Here is a 20,824-nt window from a genome sequence, read left to right on the forward strand (position 1 = left end):
GATTTGGTTTATGTATTGTAAGAAGACCATGGGGTTAGCCCTAGGCATTATGTATGAAAGACTAGGAGGTGGCTCCTAGCACACTGTATGCTAATTGGCTAAGTAGAGTAGTATGTATGCTAGTTATCTTTGTGATGCTTGCATGGAAGACCAAGAGGTGGCTCTTAGCACTTTTCTGTAAGACCGGGTGGCCTCCGACTTGGAAAAAAAGACCACGAGGCGGCCCGTGGCATAATGGCAAGACTATGTGCGACACATAGCACCTTTATTAATTATGATATATGTATGGCTCACGGTTATGTATGGCATGTATGGTTCAGTTGATATGTATGGTATGTGGTATTTGGGGAACTCACAAAGCTTCATGCTTAAGGTTTTCAATTTTGGTTTCAGGTACCTCCAGTTTTCAAATAAGGGAGCTCGGGACGATCGCAACGCATACACCTATGTTTTCCGCAATATGTGATTTCTGGGAATGAACTCTGATAAATGTTTTCTTTGAAATGATTTTCAATGTGTGAACCAAGGTACAAATGTGTTTTAGTTATATTAAAAATAAAATTTTTTGGTCATGAATTTTGGGATGTTACAAGTTGGTATTAGAGACTTGGTTTGAGGGATTCAAACATACTCTCGGGTGTGCCTGAACTCAAACTGAGGACTTGGTGAAATTTTTATAAAACAAACATTTAAATAAAAAGGAATTTTAATCAAAGAAAGGGATGTGAAGCATTGATGTGTATATTTAATGCACTAGTTTTTTATTTATAATTCTTAACTTATCACATCTAAACCACACCTTACAGGTAGTGAACCCGATCGAGTATAGTATAGCTTTAATAAGCAAGGGTGTCGAAAACAAGGGGAATGGTAGTGAATTAATTTAAAATGTCAGATATAGGTTACACAAAACATACGAAAGCAGTAAAGAAAGGGTTTTATTAAATTAAATCTCAAACAAACAACTAAATAGCAAATCTCGATAAACTGACCGAAGACAAATCTCTTTAGGTACTTTGGTTTAGAAAAATTACATCTTAAATTCATAGATAATTGCACACATAGATTTATTTATTCATATTCACTGATTTCTAAATTGATTAGGTTCATATTCATTATTACTAATCATTTAGCAAAAAAGTCAAATCAAGCAGTGATCAGTTGATTAAACTAACAGGTTTCCTAGTGTTCAATTCGTATCAAGCAAGACTTGTAATATTAGTTAATTGAATTTGTCAATTCAATCAACTTTTGTAATATTAGTTAATTGAATTTGTCAATTCAATCAACTTTTATGTGGTTGTTCATTACACATGCTCACACATTAACTTACTTATTTTATAATTAACCCTAGATTCATGTTCACTAATACTAGGCATACAATCTTGTTTTCACAAAACTATATGATTCAAGCAATTAAGATGATGTTCATACAACTCAATAAACTTGATTATTAACATAAAATAATTATCTTAACACATAAGGGTCTTTAACAAGCTCAACAAGATAAATTAAACACAAATAAAACAATTCATATAGCAATTAATCCATAAATCAAGGTTTCACCTAATCATAAACACAAAGCAAAGGGTTTTAACACCCAAATCAAAAAGTAATTGCATATAGAATCATAATGGAATGCTAAACATGTTCACATTAACAAACTACATGATTACCAACATGAATATGCTCTCCAACCCTTCAGATCTTCACTCCATATCAGCTTAACGACCTTCTGGCTACCTCCTAGACCCTTAAAACGGCTTACCAGAAGTTACTTGTCGACTAAGATAGGTTAGAAGTCAGAATCTCCTCTTAGAACGAATTAAATGTCGTTATATAGTAATTTTACATCGCCAAAACGAACGCGGCATGTAGGTCCAAGGAGCACAGGGTGTTCCTCCAAGCGATCCCGTAATCAGCAAACCACGAACGTAGCGCGTTTATCCTAGGAACGCAGGGCGTTTAGCCCGCTTTCAGCCCAATTGTTCTTATTTTTCAATCCAACTTCATTTTTTTCGGGCTTTTTCTCCATTTCCGCTCCAACAACATCTAATAGCTGTAAATTACAGTTCAAAGCATTATAAGTACCTTTTAGCTCTTAATAATATAAAAACATAGCATAAAATAATAAGAAAACACCTAAATTATTATATATATATAAAATAAGCGTTATCAAACTACCCTACACTAGCCTTTTGCTTGCCCCCAAACAAACTTACTTTTAATTTACCAGTATCGCATAAAACATTCCATTTTAAACTCAACCATTATCCCAAGTTCGCAATGCATGTATTTGTGTCTATAATTCCTAAAAATTTCCTACTCCTAAATACTCACAATCCTTATGAACCTTCACCCCTTAGTTTATACAACACTCATTTTTGCAACCCTCCGAATCAATCCTCATAAATCTTTCTTAACCTCAAGGTATTTTTGGTTAAACAACCAAGCATACATAAATTCTAGAAATTACAACTTTGATACCACAATGGAGCTCTTTGAACTCTTCACTTCTTTAAATATTTGATATTTGATTTCTTTGAATTCACGACCTTCTTTGATTGATTTTTGGTATCTCCAACTTTTTGGATTTCTTCAGAATTTTGATCTTTAAATTTCATACTTGACTGCTCCAAAATTCTTTCACTTTTTGGTAATTTTTCTCTTTTTTTAAATATGTATCTCACTCTTTTTTTCACTCAAATCCTACATGCTTAAGCAAGGAGCTTAACTTCAACCTTTATTGGTTAAGGTATTAGTCTAAGTGCAATGACTACATAAGCTCTCCTGGATAGATTTCAGGTTTAGGCTGCAAAACGTATTATGCCATATAAACTACCAGATTACCTTTCATATCTCATGACTTTTCACTAGGAAATGGGAAGCCACAAATACACTATAACATGTGTTGGCTCGGGTAAACATTTGGGTTCTCATCGGATCATCCCATACAATATTAGCAAACATTTTTTATTATTACTAGATTTTCCTAAATTAAACTATTATTTCAAGTTTATAAATTTTTAAATTTTCCTAATCTAGTAATTTTTAATTTTCCAATTTAAATTCCTTTTCCGACCCCCTACCCCACACTTATTTCATACAATGTATTCATTGTATGCATAAAACTAATTAAGAACATAAAAGCAGTAAAAATGGAGAAAAATGAACAAACTCCCATGGGTTAGTTTTGGCGAGATCGAGTGGGGCTGCTAAAAGTTGCTCCATAAATTGCTGGAAGTCTGGAAACTGGAACTACTGCTTCTGAATTTGCCAGAAAATAAAATCAAGAACACCGACTTCTGCAAGGTAGTGCAAAGAATTGCAAACTAATGCAATGTGTAGTAACCATGACGTGGGAAAGTGTCAACCACATCGTTATATCGAGTGAGGAAAAATTCATATCGCGAATAGTAAGTGTTGGTCACGTCGTGATATCGAGAATGAACCTCCTATTGCGATAAAATGCTCCCCCACGACATAGGAAAGTGTCAACTATGTCATGGCAGCCGGGATGATACTTTTACCTCGCGTCGAAATAAAACTACATGGTGTGGGAACAGCTCATCCATACCATAGGAATCAATGTATGGTAGAAACACTACTCTTTTAAATAATATACTCTCACAATATCGACACGCACCCCACACTTATTAGAAGTCGTGGGTCTAGACTATAAACTTCAAACTCTCACACGACTTCCTCTCTCGTGATCAAACAACAGTTGGACCTAGCAGCTGAACTTACTGCCAACGTTCTAAGGGCGAAAATTCTACAAAGATCTAAAACAACCAAAGAGCATCAACATGGAAAACAAAATTACAAAAACAAAAATAAAAGATCCTAATTTAAACTAAATACATACCAAAATAAAAATAAAAACTAATATTAGTTCTAAGAAACGAAAAATAGAATAAAAATAACATAAAAATAAAAAGGATAAACTAAGTCACTCGTCACCCTCGACATCGTGTTGTTGTGTCCCAGATGTGCCGGCTCCATTCTGTCGTTGTTGGAATGATTGGGGAAAGGGGATTGGACATTAGAAAGCTTTGAATTTATGCATTAGAATTTCTTATGGGATAAAACCTGCAAAAAGTTAAAATTTTGCATTAGAAATTTTTTTACTGAACTCACGACGTGAGAACAGTCAGTAGGCATTTTTTAGTACTTTTTATTCGTTTTTACGTTATTAACTCTTTTATTTTGCAGTAGTTCATGACCAGAGGTTCCAACAAACCTTTGGTACCACCGCTTGAAGATCCAGAGTCAGCTCTCCACAAAAAATGAATAAAAACATGAAAGAAGACCAACCACCAAAGAGCTCACCATTTAAAGAAAACTATAAGATTAGTGGATGTAACTCTTACCAAATGACGTTTGAAGATAAATGATGCAAGAAATTTGGAAGAAAATGGTAAAAACTGGCAGAAAATCGAGTGTGGGGTTGAGCTTTTTCGTTTGTGCGCATAAGAGTAAACAAATGGGGAAGATTTAAAATATCTTCTGATAGGTATCATTCACTATCGTAAGCCTTCTCGTTTCCTCTATTTGCTCAGTCTACTATGAGTCCTTATCATGACATTCTATACACCAAAGCAGGCGTTTGGTGTATTGAGACGAGAATATAGATAGAGGAAGATTTAGACGCGTATTACTCCAAAAAGTTACGTGATAGTTCTAATATCGTAATTAAAATTTCCAGATCTGGTTGGCAACAGGCCATACATCCGATCAAACGATAGCATAAAGCATCACAAATCATTTAGCACATAAAATCATTTTAGGCATCTTTCCTAATCAAGCTAGTGCTTGTGTCTATTCAGGTGTACTTCCTAAAATATATTAGACACACTCCTCATGATCATCGCTTAGCATTCTAAGTTTAAGTCTAGAAATAAATCCTTATTCCTAGTTCTCTTAAACTAATGCTCTGATACCAACTGTGACATCCCCATTTTCACGGCCAGAAAAGATCGATTTTGTTTATTCTTTATAAAAAGCAGAGTATCTCTTTTAATAAAAATGTTGCAGAATTTGTTCCCAGAAAAACATGATAAATACGTTATCAAAGCATTTCCGAAGAAATGTATTATATTCATTTTAAAACATTTGGGATGTCATCGTCAATACAGAAACATAAGCATAAACAGAACTTACATTCATTATCACTAGTGATTTATATCTCCTTAATCTCTCAGTGTAATGTTACTTCATATCAACACCTGTGATATAAATAAACCGAGTGGGTCAGGTTGGGAAACCTGGTGAGTACATAGGGTTTTCAACCCACAATAAATAAGTTTATTAACTTTATCAAACCAAACAAACTCGATTACCCGTTCCCGTTATCCTCACTTTACGTCCCTAAAATAACTAACACAAGGGACCTAGTCTACGGACTTTCATCGGGGTGACAACACATGCTTCGGGGGTTCATCAGCAGTTCATGTCAAATAAGGCAACCATGTGGGGGATGGAGTACTGCTGGTGAGCACACAGTTCAAATAAACACCTACAGGTTGTGAGCCTGCTAGCGTTCCACTAGACTGTCTAGAATAGTTCGTGGTCGTCATCTATACTCCGCTAAATGACTGGATCATCAATAACATCTATATCGAGGCCTCTCATTATTTTATTTGGTCACAAGGCAACTATTACATCTACCCATGTTTTACCCAACACATTTTGTAGATATAAAATACATATACAGTTTAAATCATTTAAAACATGTATAAAAATATTCCACCCAGCATAGACAGCAAGTATTCAGCCAATATGCACACATAGCACGTAATTTATATTAAATACTTCATATCTATGTGTAAGATGAAAGGGACCATGCACTTACTTGAAAAGGTGGTGATTCCGAACTCAAACAACGCTTCCTTTCTTAAAAATAATTTCTTTCGACGAAACCTAATATTATTACCACTAGAGTTTAGTCTATTATTCGCCGAGACTAATTAATAGTTTAACTATTATTACTAATATATAAGCGTTAAACAATACTTATATAACCCATAATAATAGCCCAAGTACTTATTATAAGTTCCTAATAACGTTACTATGATTAAATAAAAGCTATGTTAAAAAATAGCATAGGCGTAGCTCACTTACAGCGGGTTTTATAGAAAACCGGGTTTTGCTTGGAGCAGCATTCCGAGCCGAAGATCTATTCTTCTCAAAGCCGTCAAGTACTTCGGGGCTTCCGCCTCGTGCTAGGGAGGTTCCCTAGGCTTTTCTGGGGGTTTCGGGGCTAAAGAGAGGTTCTAGAGAGAGAGAGAGAGAGAGAGAGAGAGAGAGTAAAGATAAGAAAGAATGGGAAAGGTGTGAAGAAAATGAGGGTGGGAGAGGTTCTCTTTATAAGGTGAAAAATGGCTGAACTTGGTGTCACATGTCACCATCTAGTGGCAAGACTTGGGGAGAAAGCAATGGCAAAGATTGTGCCACATCACCCATTTTCGCATAGTACACTTCCGACTTCTAAAATCTGTAACTTTCACATACGACCTACATTTTTGATGTTCTTTATATCCACACGTAGGTAAAAATAAGATCTACAACTTTCATTTTGACTCCGTCGGCTAATTCTCGACCGATCTTAAATTTAACAGTACGAGGAGATTATACTGTTAAATGTCCGCGTAATATTCAAAACTTCTATATACGAACTCTGCTTTCGTCTGTCTTTTTACCGTTGATTTCCTATTAACGACATCTTCAATTCTCATTTAGGTCGCGTAGGCCAAAAACCGCTCGATCTAAAGTTCGAGTTTCGGGTTGTGCACTGCTAAGCCAAATCTTAGAAAATTCATAACTTCTTCATACGAAGTCAGATTTGGGCGTTCTTTTTTGTATGTTCTCGGTTTAACGTATACTACAACTTTTGCTTAGATTTCTAAGGCTAAAAAGTCATCCATCATAAATTCACTATTTACGTCTTCCGGTGTCGTGTCGGTTTTGCCGTAAAACTTCGACGGACCAAAACTTCTTCGTTATAACTCGGATTTCAACGTTCTTTATATTTACGGAACCCTTTAGATGTATTATAAAACTTGGTTAAGATTATTTATTCTAAATAATCTTTTGTCAAAAAGTCGTTTTCGACCCCTATTATCTCTAAATTGACTAGCCCAGATCTACGGTCGTTACAATTATCTCCCCCTTAGGATGATTACGTCCTAGAATCATCAACGAAACAGGGCTCACATGATGACTCCATACATTATCTCTTCATCCTAAGTAATAACCGTAACTTTCATGTTTCTTCGAACGAGTATCTAACTCTAAGACTTCCTAACTGCAGGCGGTGCCCGATCTTGGACCCGCTCTCTATCTCATTTTAGACTTCCAATCATGATCTTCATGTCACGATCTCGATCTTTATTGGAGACTCCTTCTTTAACAATCTTGAGGTAAGTTTCTTCCTTTGATTATCATAATAGACCAATGGGTCATGTTCTAATGATCTCTCATCGTATGATACGACGCTTAGACTCAGGTCTTTTAGAGTCAAATTCCAGACTTGAAGACAACTTCTTTCATGATCTAATGTGATATAATCACATTCTGACATGTAGCAATTCTAGCTACAAGCTCTTACAATGATCGTGACACTTTTATTGATCGCTTCGATTTTACTTCAATCGTGTGGCTTAAGTCGGATGATACATCGATCTTGGTTCTCTAAACCATGTAACACACTCATCTTAGTCGGACAACATATGATATGACCACTAGGGTCGAAATGACAATCATCTTTTTAATCTTTACCGAAACGATGGTACCGGCATACTTGAATAAAATGGTATCATTTAACAGCTTCTTGGTAACCTTGTGACTTTCCCTGATCCAAGCGTGAGTCTTGTGCTTCCGGTAGTATAGGCCTCTACTACCATTCACACCTACTCATACTAGTCTCAAGTATTCTCTAGCAGTTCTCCAAGTTATTATCACAAAAACAATTTTAACACATACAAATGTGTCCAAACAATCATATAATTTTCTCTAGACTCTATTAGGACTTCTTCCACGCGTATCTTCAATCATCAATTATGCTTCAACTCGGTTGATGGTGGAAATGTCAGACGATGGGATAACTTCATGGATTCTACCAAAAATCTTTCTTTCTTCTAATCGAAAGTGAACTTCTTCTGTACTAGACGTGTTATTTATTAGATGCATTCTAAAGGCAAGATATCACTCTTAAAATATCTTCCGATAGGTATCATTCACTATCGTAAGCCTTCTCGTTTCCTCCATTTGCTCAGTCTACTATGAGTCCTTATCATGACATTCTATACACCAAAGCAGGCGTTTGGTGTATTGAGACGAGAATATAAATAGAGGAAGATTTAGACGTGTATTCCTCCGTATTACTCCAAAAAGTTACATGCCAGTTCTAATATCGTAATTAAACGTTTAGAAACCTGAGCACATAAAATTTCCAGATCTGGTTGGCAACAGACCATAGATCCGATCAAACGATAGCATAAAGCATCACAAATCATTTAGCATATAAAAGCATTTTAGGCATCTTTCCTAATTAAGCTAGTGTTTGTGTCTATTCAGGTGTACTTCCTAAAATATATTAGACACACTCCTCACGATCATCGCTTAGCATTCTAAGTTTAAGTCTAGAAATAAATCATTATTCCTAGTTCTCTTAAACTAATGCTCTGATACCAACTATGACATCCCCATTTTCACGGCCAGAAAAGACCGATTTTGTTTATGCTTTATAAAAATCAGAGTATCTCTTTTAATAAAAATGTTGCTGAATTTGTTCCCAGAAAAACATGATAAATACGTTATCAAAGCATTTCCGAAGAAATGTATTATATTCATTTTAAAACATTTGGGATGTCATCGTCAATACAAAAACATAAGCATAAACAGAACTTACATTCATTATCACTAGTGATTTATATCTCCTTAATCTCTCAGTGTAATGTTACTTCATATCAACACCTGTGATATAAATAAACCGAGTGGGTCAGGTTGGGAAACCTGGTGAGTACATAGGGTTTTCAACCCACAATAAATAAGTTTATTAACTTTATCAAACCAAACAAACTCGATTACCCGTTCCCGTTATCCTCACTTTACGTCCCTAAAATAACTAACACAAGGGACCTAGTCTACGGACTTTCATCGAGGTGACAACACATGCTTCGGGGGTTCATCAGCAGTTCATGTCAAATAAGGCAACCATGTGGGGGATGGAGTACTGCTGGTGAGCACACAGTTCAAATAAACACCTACAGGTTGTGAGCCTGCTAGCGTTCCACTAGACTGTCTAGAATAGTTCGTGGTCGTCATCTATACTCCGCTAAATGACTGGATCATCAATAACATCTATATCGAGGCCTCTCATTATTTTATTTGGTCACAAGGAAACTATTACATCTACCCATGTTTTACCCAACACATTTTGTAGATATAAAATACATATACAGTTTAAATCATTTAAAACGTGTATAAAAATATTCCACCCAGCATAGACAGCAAGTATTCAGAAAATATGCACACATAGCACGTAATTTATATTAAATACTTCATATCTATGTGTAAGATGAAAGGTACCATGCACTCACTTGAAAAGGTGGTGATTCCGGTCTCAAACAACGCTTCGTTTCTTAAAAATAATTTCCTTCAACGAAACCTAGTATTATTACCACTAGAGTTTAGTCTATTATTCGCAGAGACTAATTAGTAGTTTAGCTATTATTAATATTATATAAGCGTTAAACAATACTTACATAACCCATAATAATAGCCCAAGTACTTATTATAAGTTCCTAATAACGTTACTATAATTAAATAAAAACTATATTAAAAAATAGCGTAGGCGTAGCTCACTTACAACAGATTTTATAGAAAACCGGACTTTGGTTAGAGCAGTGTCCCCGAGCCGAAGATCTCTTCTTCTCGGAGCCGTCGAGCACTTCGCGGCTTCCGCCTCGTGCTAGGGAGGTTCCCTAGGTTTTTCGGGGGTTTCGAGACTAGATATAGGTTCTAGAGAGAGAGAGAGTAAAGAGAAGAAAGAATGGGAAAGGTATGAAGAAAATGAGGGTGGGAGAGGTTCTATTTATAGGGTGAAAATGGCTTTGGTGCCACATGTCACCATCTAGTGGCAAAACTTGGGGAGAAAGCAATGGCCAAGATTGTGCCACATCACCTATTTTTGCATAACACATTTCCGACTTCTAAAATCTGTAACTTTCACATACGAACTACGTTTTTGATGTTCTTTATATCCACGCGTAGGTAAAAATAAGATATACAACTTTCATTTTCACTCCATCGGCTAATTCTAGACCGATCTTAAATTTAACAGTACGAGGAGATTATACTATTAAATGTCCGCGTAAAATTCATAACTTCTACATACGAACTCTGTTTTCGTCTGTCTTTTTACTGTAGATTTCCTATTAATGAGATTTTCAATTCTCATTTAGGTCGCATAGGCCAAAAACCTTTCGATCTAAAATTCGAGTTTGGGTTGTGCACTGCTAAACCAAATTTTAGAAAATTCATAACTTCCTCATACGATGTCAGATTTGGGCGTTCTTTTTTTGTATATTCTCGGTTTAACGTATACTACAAATTTTGTTTATATTTCTATGACTAAAACGTCCTCCATCGTAAATTCACTATTTACGTCTCCCAGTGTCGTGCTGGTTTTGCCGTAAAACTTCGACGGACCATAACTTCTTCGTTATAACTCGGATTTCAACGTTCTTTATATGTACCCTTGAGACGTATTCTACAACTTGGTTAAGATTATTTATTCTAAATAATCTTTTGTAAAAAAGTCGTTTCGACCCCTATTATCTCTAAATTGACTAGCCCGGATCTACGAGCGTTACAGCCCCCCTGTGTTTATTAAAAGTTCATGTTTGTGGATCTGGATTCCACGTCGTGGGCTTGGACACTGGGCCTAAACTGATCGGGTTACTCCATTTTTCCACGAAGTGGGCTTTTAACCCACGACATGGAATTGAGGTTTTTCACTTTTAATGTCCAATTTTAATATAAAAACCTTAATTTATTTACCACTCACAAAAAAAAATTAGGACCCCACACATGATTTTCACTAATTTCTTTAATAATTAAGACAATCAAATGATTAATTATCCTACAACTCAACTAAAAATGCAAAAGTTAAACTAAGTTCAAAAACGAAAATAAATTCAAACCAAGCTCGGGTTGCCTCCCGAGAAGTGCTTCTTTTTTTGTTGGAGTCTTGAGCCGGACTCTGTGCCACCTCACGTTGAATTAGTTGGAGTATCCAACATCATTTGCACCTTTTGCTCCTTCCATTTCCTTTTATACGCTTGGACTCGTCTAAGATACGCCTTTTTGGAATTTTCTTTTTTACCCTTTAGATCTCCTTCTTCAAGCTTTCTTTTAACTCCCTTATTTTCCACATGTTTAACTTCTTTAAGCTCCACGGGCACCATCCTCTTTTCCACAATTGAACTCCTTAAATTAGAAGTAACATCCTCTTCATCACTTGACACAAATTCTTCACTATCTTCACACACCCAAGATGTTGGAGTTTTATAAGCAATAACTTCAAAGACCATAGGAACAAATGCTCTCGTTTTGGTGCGGTTGACTTGTCGAATCTCTTCTCCCATAAGCTTTCCTAATTCCTCGAGTTCATTCTCTTCATCGACATTAAAAAATTCATCTTTAACATCACTCCCTTGGAAACCATATTCTACTCCAAAAGTAGCTTCATCATCTCCCACTCTCGAGGTAAGCTTGGATCCGCGAATATCAATCAAGGCTCTAGCAGTATTAACTAGAGGGTGACCAAAGATAATTGGAAAATTGTTGTCTTCTTTCATGTCCATTATGACAAAGTCAATTGGAAAAACGAATTTTACAATTTTAACTAAAATATCTTCTATAATGCCTCTAGGATATGTCATTGAATGATTGGCCTTGTGAATTGTCATTCTTGTAGCCTTCAACTTTGGAATATTAAGCTTTTGATAAAATGAGTAAGACATTAGGTTTATGCTAGCCCCAGAATCAGCTAAAGCATAAGTCTTCAAATTATTCCCAAATTTACATGGAAGGTGAGGCGTCCAGGATCTCCCATCTTTTTTGGTAACTCTCCCATAATCACTTTAGAACGTTGCTCACTTAGAATTACCTTGGAATTCCTTTACAATTGCTGGCGAGTATTGATTAAATCTTGCAAAAACTTGGCATACTCGGTAACTTTAAATAATGAATCAAAGAAAGGGGTATTTATTGGAATACCCTTCACTTGTTGCATAAACTTCAACTGTTCCTGTTCCTGTGGATGGATATTATCTCGGGAAGGAAATGGTAAAGGAGGACGATAAGCAGGAACATCATCTAAAATTTTCTTATCTGACCTATCCTACGTCGTGGAAATTGGATCTCCACATCGTGGATTTAGTGTTTCAGCAAGTTTATGTTCTTCAAGTTTGGACTTCTTTGGCTTTGGTTCAGACCGAGATGAATTGACTTCTAATGCTTCAAGGAACTTGGAAATGGTATCATCTTTGGTTTCTATTACCATGACATATGATTGAGGCTTTTTCTCGGGGATATTTGGAGATAATTTATCTTGTACAAGAGTAGTTAGTTTACCTAGTTGGACCTGATCGATGCTTGGTGATTTCTTAGCAAGGATTGCTATTCCTTCATGATATTCTGATGTTCCCTTGTCACAACATCTGTTTGTAACGACCAAAAATTTCAACCAAATTAAAACATTTTCATTCATTCAAAAACAGTTACGATCATACATCTTGTTTTCAAAATAGTTTAAACATCAGAGTATTTTCCCCAGAATCATATCACATAAAGCATAAACATGAGAAGCGGTACGATCACGCCTTCGCCTTGCCACGATCTCTTGAAACACCTGAAACAATAAACCACAACTATAAGCCCGAAAGCTTAGTGAGTTCCCCCAAAGTACTCATACACACATAAACATACACATACAACAAATAACAACATACTACGGGTCCAATCAACCTTCCGGTTGGAATACCCCCGGCCCTTAACCATCGGGTTGGAATGCCTACATAACACGAGGCCAATCATCCTACCGGGATGGAATACTCTCGGCCCACAACCATCGGGGTTGGAATGCCCAAACACCTATACATACAACAATAACTACTATAGGTCCAATCATCCCTTAGGATGGAATACCCCATGCCCCTCAACCATCGGGTTGGAATGCCAACATACTACGAGTCCAATCATCCTACCGGGATGGAATACTCCTGGCCCACAACCATCGGGTTGGAATGCCCCACTTCCTATACATACAGTAACTACTTCTACTACTACTAGTACTATGGGTCCAATCATCCCTTGGGATGGAATTCCCCAGGCCCGTCAACCATCGGGTTGGAATGCCAATCTACACTAGCAAACATGCACACATAACAGGCATACATAAAACACTCTACACAACCAACACACTAGGGCCCTATCATCCTACCGGGATGGAATACCCTCTGCTAATGCTCAACATACATAACCCGCACGTACCTCATAGTGCAAGACCAACTACTAGTCTATGAATAATCACTGCCCAACTACCAGGGCGCTGACCCGACAGAACTAGCCATCATACAACTATCCATTTCTCTAGGATACTAAGCTAAAAAGCATATTCTCATATCACTATCCTATTTACCAGGATACTAGCAAGCATATCATCACATAACATAACAAGCTCTATTAACAATTCAAAGGGTCGGCCTTGGTGCCTTAGACCCTTGAGTACAGTGAGGAAAACTCACCTTGCAACTGCCAAAATCCTGCAAATCTCTGACTGCTGACTCGCCGGAAAAATCCCAACTATCATATGAAAATCATCACATAAGAAACCATCACAACTTGCTAGACCAAGGGCCCACCATACTCATTAAGTCCATCATCCTCTTATTGGGCCAAGACCCAAAGTCAAATTCTCATGCAAAGCCCAATATTGGCCCAATTTACTAAATTGGGCCCACCTCACCAAATGGGCCTATATCCAAGGCCCATAATAATTATTTGGTGTAAATTACTCCATCCAAAATGTTCAGTCACGGCCCAAGCCCAAATAGCCCATAACAACCCAATTAATTTAAGGCCCAAAATCACAAACCCAACAGATGGAGTACGCTGGGCGTACCCCTTTTGGTACGCTGGGCGTACATCAATGTTCGCGGATTGGAATCGGGACACAGACCCACTACGCTGGGCGTACAACCATTTACGCGGGGCGTAACCTCGCTGAACTACAATTCCAGATAAGTTCTTAATGGCTTAAGCTCTTGAGCCCAAACTTCAGATCTATAGACCAAATATGCCTAGGATTCATAAAGTCTCAAACTTTATTACTTGGGACATCCATAAAGCTCTTAACCCAAGGTCTTAACCATTAGGGCCTCATTTTTCTCACTCAAGACCTTTCCTAAGGTCTGAAAGGACAGTTAATCTTGACCAACTCGTATCATGCATCAAGATGAGGTTTTTGGGACAAGAATGGTGTCAAAACTTCACAACACATAGATCTACATAATATGATTGTCAAGCAAGAGACTTTATACCTCAAAAGGGCTCCAAAAGATGATGCCTTTCCAGATCTACGAGTTCCAGCCACCCCACTCCTTCTTTGGCAACTTCTTCTTTCTTCTTCTAGGCTCTCCTTTGCCAAACCAAGCTCTCCAAGGTCAAATATTCACAGCAATGGAAGAAGAACAGCTATTAGGGTTTTCTGAGGGTAAGAGGGTAGATATGGAGGCTGGGGTTGGAACCATAATGTTCCTTATATAGAGGTTGGCCCTAAAATTAGGGTTTCCGGATATAGACGTACGTTGGGCGTAATTCCATTATGTTGGGCGTACGTCGAGGGATCCAGCGTTTCATTAAATCACTCTACGATGGGTGTAACCCAGCCTACGCTGGGCGTACCCACGCGTATCCCATGTATGCATGGCCCTTCCTTGCCAACTCTTTCTAATAAGTGTCATAAGTGACAATACCTTCAAAGTGCCATAGCTCCTTTATTTTAAGTCCATTTCCGACGAACTTTATATCCACGAAAAGGTGGCGAGAATCCCTACGCTCCTAGAAACATGCCCCGAACCGAAACCTTTTTGAATAAAACCCAATACCCATAAAAGACCGAAATGCACTTACTCTTTGATCTCGGGGAACCATAAATAACCACTCTTAGAATGGGGCGTTACACTGTTTCATCGTGACTTTTCTCGGAAGCCTCCATAAATCTATGTAACATAGATTCAAGATCAACTTTTTCCTCGGGAGGTGGTTGTTATTTTTGGTAGAAGCCTTGGTCAATCTGCATATACTTCTCTTCTTTCTGCTTCTTGTATTTATCATATGGTAACCACTCCTTTTTTGGTTTCCTCCAATTTTCATCATACTTGTCCCTTGAGTAGAAAACTTGCACCTTTTTATTTCTATGTTCATCCAAGTGTAAATCTTTTGTTAAGTGTCGACCATTGCACCTTTCACAACCAACTATAATAGCATGAATTGATTGGTCCATCTTGGTTATTCTTCTATCCATGGTGTCAAGCATAGCTAGTACAACAGCCATGTCTTCAAAATTTCCTATCCCAATTCCTTTAGCTCCATCATGTCTTGGATTATGGTATTCACGAGAATGCTTTGAGAACTCTAGCTTCAATCAACTCCTTTACTTCACCCATATTTTTCTTAGTAAGTGGTCCTTAAGAATCAAGGAGTTGCCTTGTCTATAACGCCCCAATTCTCAGGTATTGATTTGAATAAGAGTTTCTTTCATTTCAAGGTCTACTCGACGAGTTGGTTGCCCTACTCGTCGAGTAGCAGCAGGTTGGATCGCGTATTTAGTGTCCTACTCGCCGAGTCCAAGAAAGAACTCGACGAGTAGGAGCTGGCAGATGAAACCCTAAATCCCGGGGTTTTACACCCTATTTAAAGAAGCACAAGCCTCCTTTGGCCTCTGTACCGTCCATTCAGAGTCCAGAAAAGCCCTAACTCGAGTGTGTGTGTATTCTTTGGAGGTTTAAGCTTGGAGGAAGGTTTTTGGTGAAGGAATCACTTGGGAAGAAAGATTAGTTGAAGCAAGAGTTTGTGGGTTTCAATTACTGTATCAGAAAGGACTCTCTTAAAGGTATTAGATCGTTTTTCCCTTGGCTCATTTTCTCCTAAACCCTTTTCTGCATGAGTTAAGGGAAGGGTTCTTGTGTTTAAGCCACCATCTGAAGTTGTAACTTTAGATCTGGACTCCCCTTGGCTTCTAGATTCATAAAGCCATCAGCCTTGTCTAGTATGAGCCTTCTCTCAAGGATGTGACTTCATTGAAAACTTAGTTTGGTCATTTTAGAGTCTTAAAGCCTTGTATGCACGTAAAGTTTGCAACTTTACGTGATAAGAGTACCTAAGGAAGTTGGATCTGCAATTTGGGGCCTTGGCATGGCTTAAAAAGTGTCTTCATGGTTAAAGGGCTAAAGGGACTCGGCGAGTCACCTAGTCGACTCGGCGATTCATATGATGATATGCATGAACCCGCCGAGTTGGATGAACAACTCGGCGAGTCCGTCGAAGATTGTCGTAGACTCGACGAGTTGGATGAACAACTCAGCGAGTCGGTTAAGGTTTCCCCAAATTGATGAATGTGTGTGAACCGGTCGAGTTTCAAGAAGGAAAACTCAACGAGTGGCCTTAGGGCTCCGATCGCAAACCTTAGGAACTCGACGAGTCACTTCGATGACTCGGCGAGTGGATGAGTATCTCAAGGAACGCGACAAGTAGCTGAGGGTACTTGACGAGTTAGGGTCAACATGGATTGTTGACCTTAACTGTTGACTTTGACCTTGACCAGGGGTTAACTAGTTGACTTATGGGGCACCTTGAAAGTTTGAGAACTTACGAGTACGGTTCTATTATGATAACAGGTGGTGGAGTTTGCGGCCGTGATTCGAGAGTTGAGCTTTCTATTTCCAGTCGACAGTCGTAAGGTGAGTTATCCTCACTATACTCAAGGTTCTAAGGCACCAAGGCTGACCCTTTGGATTGTTATCTGGTTATGTTATGCTGGTATGATCTATTAGATCGGTGTCCTAGAGGGTAGGATGATATTATGTGGTATGTGGTATGATCTGTTAGATCAGTATCCTGGTAGATAGGATGGTATTATGTGTTATGTGGTATGATATGTTAGATCAATTGTTGTCTATAGACTGTTATGTGATTATATGTTATATATGTGCACATATTTGTTTGGCGGTTGAGGTTTATCTGCTTCGTGCGGAGGCCAATAGACCTGGGCATTCCAACCTGTTGGTTGTGGGCCATGAGTATTCCATCCCGAGGATGATTGGACTCATAGTATGTGGGCATTCCAACCTGTTGGTTGTGGGCCTGGGGTATTCCATCCCGAGGATGATTGGACCCATAGTATGTTGGCATTCCAACCTGTTGGTTGTGGGCATGGGGTATTCCAACCCGATGGTTGACTGGACCCATAATATGTTGTTTGTGATTCCATGTGTATAGCTGTGAGTATGGGTATTTTAGGGGAACTCACTAAGCTTTCGGGCTTACAATTTTAGTTTATGGTTTCAGGTACATCGGGGGATCGCGGCAAGGCTAAGGTGTGATCGTATAGCTCCTCATCTTCTGTTATGATTGCTAGGAAAACTCTGATATAAACTATTTTGGAAATAAAGTTGTAATGATTATTAATTTAAAGTGTTTTTGAAAAGTTTAAATTTGGCTTGAATTTTTGGGTGTTACATTGTCATGACATTCACCCCGTCATAAAATATAGATAATTCTTGTTGTATGTTAAGGTCATTTTGAGGGCAGTTTCTTAGTAACCTTTTATAACGCTCCCATGCCTCATAAAGTGACTCACCCGACTGTTGCTCAAAGTTGGCTATTGCCTTCTTGAGTTAAGATATTTTTGATGGTGGGAAGAATTGTTCCAAGAATTTCTCACGCATCTGTACCCAAGTAGTAATTACACCGGGTGGAAGTGCTTTCAACCAATCTTTTGCGGCACCCTTAAAAGTAACAGGAAACATCCTTAATAAAATTGTCTCTCTAGGAACATTTGGGATATTGAAATAATATGTAATGTCATTGACCTCGTATAAATGCTTATAATCATCTTCATGATCCTTCCCAAAAAATGGCACATCCTTAAGTGCAGTAAGAATGTGTCCTTTCAACTCGAATGTTGCAGCAGCGAGAATTTCGGGTTGTACTAAACCAGGACCAATATCGTCTCTTATCCGCTTCTTGTATGCCCCCATGGACATATCAGCAATGTCTTCCATCTCGTTCTTTAGCTCATCCTCGATATCACTTTCTTTAAACTCGGGTTCTGTATCGTATTCAGTTTCTTTTTTATTTGGATTTTGTTCAAAGCTTTCTATTTCCTGTGAAGCACAAAACCCAGTCAATACTCCCTCAAACCACTGATGTCTACTCTCTACTATATCAAAACGCTCGTCCATACGTCGAGTAAGGTAACGTATATCGATCTCTGGCTCAGGTCCCTGCTGTGCTCCTCGAGAAGCAGGCTGACGCCTATGGACTCTCTGTGGCTCAGGTGGTGGTGCGGCATCCCTTGGTGCCTCATCATCAGACACTATCCTAAAAATACCATCACCCCCTCGTGCAATCACCTGCATGGAATCCAACATTTGAACACCCATCACCCTCATGTCATAGCGGACCATCGTCCTCATAGTATCCCTGGTCAACAACGAGTATGATGCAGCTAATTGAGTAACGAAATGTCCACCACAAGTCGGACTATCCTCCCAACGCCCACTGGCCTTCCATGCCATATAATGTTAAAGCCAATGGAAGGTTCAGGTGCCTCCCTAGTGTAATAAGGGTTCATAAAACTGAAAGATCTCCAGAAGGCACCCTCTCATTATTTTTGTGATGAGTGAGAGAGTTCGCGATCAATCTGTGCAACAATCTATAAGTAATTGATCTGATCATGCTGCCCCGAGAAGAAGATGGCACATACACCTCCCATGTAAGTTGAGCCCAAAAAGTTTTTTCATTATACTCCTCATGCGTCCCTACAACTCAGGCTGAAAGAAAATCATGAAAATGATCCTCGTCTCATCTGCAGTATATATCCCAACCCTTATGGCAAGCTCAATCGCACTACATTCTCTACTAACACCACCTAATTGAAAAGAAAATGCAGTCCTATCGTTCATAGGCTTTGTAGGATCAAAAGCAATTGTAGCGTAGAACTCCAGCAAAAACTACCGATAAATGGGCTCCTGAATCCTAAATAAATAGGTCCTAACCTCGACATGTAAACAGAGGCACGCCACCTGCGTCCAGGTGAGTGTATGTCAAAAAATCTCGGATGAGGACATCGATCCCATATTGGGCTGCAAATTAACAATCAAAATATGGTGCAATATCAGTTTTTTTCCAAGTAATGTACTGAGCCTCCATTGGTGTTTTGAAAGTGTAGTTGGATTCAAAGAACATGGAAATTGCAAGAACGGGTGGTTCGTGATTTCCTAGGGAGGTTGCTGATTTATCCTTTCCATGTTCCCTGCAAAAACTGAAGCACAAAAACATCCAAACACCACAGATTCACTGATTTAATCAAAGAATAAAAGTTGGGCAAAAAGACGAACGCATGGTGCTCGTTTGGCGAACGCAGTGCGTTCGTTCGTCGCCTACAGTTACAGTTCGTCCAAAATCAAAATTAATGCCAAAATTTCAAGCTAGGTTTTGGTCTACGGGATGAATTTGTTCCGATAACACAATAATAAGTATCAATTTCATCAAAATCGAACCATAAATCAAAAATAACATAAACCCTAGTTTTTCTATTTAGCACAACGCAACACAATTTAAGAAGTTAAACTAACCTAAAGCATAAGGATTACTAAAATCATACCTTTTGAGTCGATTATAGGAAAAAAAAAAAAAAAGAGAATTCAAACACTTTGTGAAGAATCGTCGGAGACAGTGGGCGAAGAACACCGAGAGGGGGACCAGTGAAGTGAACAAAAAACAAGGACTAGGGAAAGTAAAAGGTAAATAAGGGTAAGAAAATATAACCTATAACTATGAACAGGGGGCATTCAAAAGTAACACAGCGTGTTCACGATGAGCTACGGGTTCTCTTCATCGCGATTCAAAAGTTGAACGCAATGCGTTCCCACATATTACGCATGGCGTTCGCTCCAGGTTTATTTCAATCATATTATTATTATTATTATTATTATTATTATTATTATTATTATTATTATTATTATTTTTATTTTTATTATTATTTTTAACTTCATTCAACAATTAAAATTCATTGCATCTTTTATTTTTATTGTGTTCTTTTAATTCCCAACTCCATCGGGTCTATTGAATATTTCCAATCTGTTAAACCAGTAGCAAAATCCTCCGACAAGTGACACATTATCTTTGAAATTAAAAATAAAATAACTCAAAAGGATATCATGATCACTCGTCTTCGTCGAAATCAAGCAACAATTGTTGATTAAATTCCTTGCATGCAAGAAGTGGTTTGTGAAAACTAAAACTTCTGGGACCTATTAGTCTATTTCCTTTGTTTACTTTGCACCATTAACCACTAAGTAGAACAAGAGTTGACCTAACTAGTCAAGAGTAACAAGAGTTCGATCTTCCACTTAACCACCTCGATACGTCTCGCTATACTACGCCTCGTGGATTAAGTTGGACAAATCACCAAAGTAGTAGACTAAACAAGTCAAGAATTCCCTAATCGCTTGCAATCTGGAAACCCACG

The 20,824-nt window shown here is 38.0% G+C and overlaps 1 non-coding gene across 1 annotated transcript; it reads left to right on the forward strand.

Annotated features, from left to right (window-relative positions):
- Window positions 1-17,862: 17,862 nt before the first annotated feature.
- On the forward strand, window positions 17,863-17,969 carry LOC111887300 (small nucleolar RNA R71). The gene has a single exon (XR_002848729.1). It is a non-coding gene; the product is annotated as a small nucleolar RNA R71 (small nucleolar RNA).
- The last annotated feature ends 2,855 nt before the right edge of the window (window positions 17,970-20,824 follow it).

Source organism: Lactuca sativa, chromosome 5 (genome assembly GCF_002870075.4).
Source record: "Lactuca sativa cultivar Salinas chromosome 5, Lsat_Salinas_v11, whole genome shotgun sequence".
Taxonomy (NCBI): Eukaryota; Viridiplantae; Streptophyta; class Magnoliopsida; order Asterales; family Asteraceae; genus Lactuca; species Lactuca sativa.